This window comes from Solea senegalensis, unplaced genomic scaffold, assembly GCF_019176455.1.
Source record: "Solea senegalensis isolate Sse05_10M unplaced genomic scaffold, IFAPA_SoseM_1 scf7180000015952, whole genome shotgun sequence".
NCBI lineage: Eukaryota > Metazoa > Chordata > Actinopteri > Pleuronectiformes > Soleidae > Solea > Solea senegalensis.
In genome coordinates, this window is record NW_025321524.1 from 16,082 (window position 1) to 21,176 (window position 5,095).

General features: G+C 40.2%; 1 long non-coding RNA gene across 1 annotated transcript; it reads left to right on the top strand.

Annotated features, from left to right (window-relative positions):
• Window positions 1–909: 909 nt before the first annotated feature.
• LOC122762678 lies at window positions 910–3,160 on the top strand. The gene is made up of 3 exons (XR_006358747.1): window positions 910–1,108; window positions 2,609–2,725; window positions 2,806–3,160. It is a non-coding gene; the product is annotated as an uncharacterized LOC122762678 (long non-coding RNA).
• The last annotated feature ends 1,935 nt before the right edge of the window (window positions 3,161–5,095 follow it).

The following is a 5,095-nucleotide window of genomic DNA, read 5'->3' on the forward strand; positions in this document are numbered from 1 at the left end:
AGTGGAACGGTTGGTTCTGGTTATTTCTTTGGTTCTATTTCTAATGGAAACACAGCTATAAACTGTACAGCAGTGGTTCCCAAACACTGGGTCTGGACCCACAGATGGGTTGCAGGGGTTATTGTTTGGGTTCCCCAAACAAATTTGCTGAATTTTCCCCAAACTTTGAATCAAGACTTCATGTAAATAAGTTTAAAATATCAACAAAACAACCAAACGAACTTTAATCTTGTCGCCGTTGTGAGAAAAAACATAAATACATACAGTATATCAAAACGACTCCAGGTGAAGGCTCCTCCCACAGTCACTTTACAGAATTAAGGATCATTGTTGTTATTAAAAAAACACAACTGTTTCTATTTTCCTCGTGTTTTGTGTTTTTATCGTCGGCGTAAATTTGTTCTCCTTCTTTTAGCCACTTCCTGTGCACAGTTTTTCTTCTTTTAGCGACTTCCTGTCCACAGTTTTTCACGGATTATTCTGAATCTTTGGTGACGTGTAGAGGAACACATTATTGGTAACAATCGACTCACTGAGGACGTCACAAAAAATAAATCTATCATGAGATTAATCATCTGCTTGAAACGGGATTACAGAATTACAGACTCTGTGATCTGGATTATGAATATTATCCAGGTTTTTCCGGAGCCTTCTGGGTCCAGAAAGTTCTTCTGTGGTTCAGAAAGGTTTCAGGTGCTGGGTTGTAAAGGTCTTGGTGAAGGTCTGTGACTCACGCTAACGCCCTTTAGTTACACACAGTTTTTAGAGTTTAACAATGTTTAACTGTACAGTTGAATGAGTTGTATTTTCATGTAGTTTCTTATTTTTACCAGCAGGGCGCGCAACAGTTACACGCAAGCGCTCGTCACGGTCGCACTTCCTGTTTGTTTTCTTCGCGGGCTTGTCAGGTTGTTTTTCCTGCAGCGACGTCAGTGAGAACAGTCATGCTACAGCCGAGAGCAAGTTAATGCTGATAATCAGCTAAAGAGTGGATAGAACGTTATTTTGTTTCGCGTTATTGGTTCTGAAAGGTATCCGCACCGAGGAGGACGTGTTTTGGGCTGCACGACATCGTCATTTTATCGTGTTTTGTCGAGAGAAAACTCCGGTGAGTAGTAATCATTAGCGCTTAGCATAGCATGCTAACGGCTGCCGACCTCGGCTAATTACTCACTTATTTCATTAATATATCTATCTTATGCGCTGTTACACTTCTGAGAAAACGTTTAAAAACAACCGGAGGCATATATGAGTGTGTTGAATTTGAGAATGTGGTTAACTTTGTATAACTAGTGCTATTGCTGTACAACGTGTACTGATATATGTATCTATCTATATATATCTATCTATATATGTATATATGACGTGTGCTATTGCTATACGTGTACTGATATATATATATATGTATGACCTGTGCTATTGCTATACAACGTGTACTGATGTATCTATATATCTATCTGTATATATATATACATATATATAAATATATATAAATACATGACTTGTGCTATTGCCATATGCTAGCTAATGTTACAAAGTTAAAGGAGTTGGTTTTGTGAGCTAAAACACATGCAGTTGTGTGCATTTGTCTTACGTAGAGACAGAAATTCAATGAATCATTCTCGAATATAATTGATATGTGAATTAATTCATGATTTGTGTGCACTACGCGGTGGTAAAGTTAAAGTTGTATTTCATATACACACCATTTTGTGTGTGGGCTGTTTACAGTTACTGTTTACAGTTGTATATGATACATTTTCAATGTGAATGGTTTACGTTCATTGATTTAAGTTAAGAAAGAGAAACACATCCATTACATCGTGCAGATAAGAAACCAAATCACACTACCCGGGGAGATGAACAATTACATTAAAGGACTAATACACACACTGATTTCGGACAAACTGTGGACATTGACTTATTTGGACGGTTGACTTTATTTTTTTATTACTTTCTGCCGTTTTCTTAATTTCATTTGCACTTTGAACAACATTCCTTGTGTACCTTTGTTTATTTTGCTGTTGTTGACAACTGAGGTTGTTATTGATAAATTCTAATTTGAAAAATATAAATTCAGTCATAGCTGAACTTTTTTTGTTAAATTGAAGAGTGGCTTCCTGCCAATAGATATTTTTGTTGTCTATGTCAATGATATCTAAATTGAAAGTACATGACATTCACCACAGCTCATGTGCCATAGACTTCCGTTACACTCATGTTGTTGTGTTTATTCATTGATTTTGACCTTTGCCCTCAGTGTTATCTTCCATCTTTGAGTCCATGGAGGATATTATGGGATGTAATTGGACTGCTCTGTGTGGAAGGGCAGACTGACACGGACCCTTTTGCACTGACCTCAATTTCATTTGTTGCTCTGGTGGTTTCTGTTTCCAGAGAACATTAATGATCTTTGATTCAATTTTATTATTGTTACTGTTGTTGTAATAAATTGGTTTAAACATGAGTTACATGCACTCACACAGTCCTCCGAGGCCAGAGAACATGAAGTTCCAGCAGAAGTTAAACAGTGTTTGTCAGGATTTCCGTGAGTAATCGCTGACCCGCAGACGTCCACGTCTGTTCTCTTTCTCTTCTTTCATTCCAGATTTTTCTAATTCTGTTGTTTTTTTCTGTTTTACGGACGAGTGGTGAAATATAAACCTCCACTAACTCATAACCAGGTTAGAGATCACCCAGATCTATCATCACTAACCCACTCACTGTAAGTCAATCACTTTCCTCAGATGACAAGTTAACTCGTTAGATTCCCGTCTAATTCTTTGGTTTCTTTTCTTTCCTCAGGATTCCTCCGACACTCCTCGTTCTCTCCGTCTTCTGTGAGGTTGGCGTGACGTTGTGGATCCGTGGATGAAAGCTCAGATTATCAGCGCGGCCAGATTAAAACACCTGAGGAGAGAAGGAGAGGTCAGATCTCACACATGAATCAAACCTGATGTTATATTCAGATAAAGGCTCGTGTTCCACTCTCTTCTCCTCACATGTTTACTTCTGTAAAAGTAGGTTTGATAAAATAACATTAAAAACATGAGACTCATGAAAAGGAGTTGAACGAGTTAAAATGGAGACGTTTGGTAACTTCCTGTTTCTTTGTTTTTATCAGCCAAACTTTATTTATACGACGCAAACAGTACAGGAAACACAGATGATCCATAATGTAAATAATAATAATGGACGAGTGAATCCTTGTTATAATGGTTTTGTAGCAGAATAACAAATATGAACATAAACAAAAGCCACTTCCTGTTTACTGATTTCATCTGTTTTCATGTTGAGATTTAGCTCAACTTTAATGCCACTTTTTATAATTCTGCTTCATTGAGACGTAACATAAACGCGGATGTTGGGTTTAGTTTTCGTCTTCTGACATTCGAGGCTATTATTATATTAGTAATATCATATATCAGTAACATATATATATATATATAAGTAGAGCTGCAACTAACTATTATTTTCATAATCGATGAATGGCTCGGTCCATAATTGATCGCTGTTCGTCAAACCTGGAAATGATGACGCTCTCAACGTCCTGTTTTTGTCATGAAAAAAAGCTTCATTTAGTCATCGATTCATTGTTTCCACTAAATATAACATATAGATAATAATATCAGCACATGATTGAGATAAAGTAGATTTTTCTCGTAAACACTGTGTTTTTCCCAGATGTTCATACTTTCATGTCGTTCTCATAAACAAGCTCTAATAGTTTCCCCCGCTGCTGCTGCTGCTGCTGCTGCGCCGCGCGCTGCCGTCACTTTGACGACGCAGATGAAAATATTCTCGTCGTTCCTCTCAATTACCTTTAAAGTCATAATTGGAAAAGGCTAAGTAGCTGTCGCGTGTCTTCAGCGTGGGCTTTAAGCACAAGTCCACGTGTGTGTGCGTGCGTGTGTGCGTGCGTGCGCGCAGCAGCACGCCTGTCAGAGGCGACGCGTCACATTAGTGAAGACGTGATGTTCCTGAGTGTGACACCGACGCACTTTTCTTTCTCTTGTTCGAACTCTTTTCTGCGCCGCTTGTTCTCATCGACTCTGTCGTGGTGTTTATGAAACACTGAAGATGAAGAGAAACAGTCAGAGAATTAATTTAAAGCTTCAGCGTCTGAGTGTTTGATCAAATCCACAACAATAAGTAAGAGAATGTTAATCTGAGTTACGGAGCAGAAGAGACCTTTAATCAAGTGTGTGTGGATACTAAAGGGGTCACTTTACGTCCACGACATAAACGTCACATGTTCACGTCTTTATCTCACTGTTAAACTGAAGTTTGTAAACCACTCACCCTCTCACACCAAACCTCGCGGAGAAAACCAGTGATTTTAACATCACACACACACACACACACACACCTCCATCACTAAGTTCTAATGTCTGATTTGGCCAATTCGACTTATGAAATTCTTTGTTCAGATTGACCTCGGTGACACAAAGTGACCACACGAGGCAGCAGAGGACCAGCAGCTCCTGAAAATCACTGATTTTCTCTCTGGGGTTTGGTGTGGGAGAGTGAGTGCTTTACAAGCAACTTATAACAAACGGCCACATCTCGCTGACGGTGGTCAGGTGACGTGCGTGAGCTCAGCAGGTTGATTTCGTGTAGAATTGTCGCAGACGTTGGCGTTTGTTTCCGGTTGCGGTCGGTCGTGTACGAGCGCCGGCACACGGCGACTAACGAGGAGGAGACAGAGTGACGTACGCGGCGGCCGTCTGTCGCCTCCACACCGCTTTATTCACGCCGAGGCCTCGCGACGTGTCTCCGCTGTAATGAGGGTCCCCAGAGAGCAGCTGCCCTCAGTCTTCCCGCCCGCCCACTGCGTGGGTCTTCATGTGCCGCGTGCTCATTTGCTCGCTGATGTAGCTCCCTGTCAGATTTATGTCCACGTTTAATTATGTCCACGTTTAATGGAAAGGCTTTTTACAACGTAAACAGCAGAACAAACACGCAGCAGCAGCAGCAGCAGCAGAAAAGTGCTCTAAACACGACTGAAGATCATTTTTCACGTCCTTCACAAAACAGATATTAGAGGGAGAATCAATGGATTGAGCTCTGAGAAGCTAACGAGTTTCATAGCATC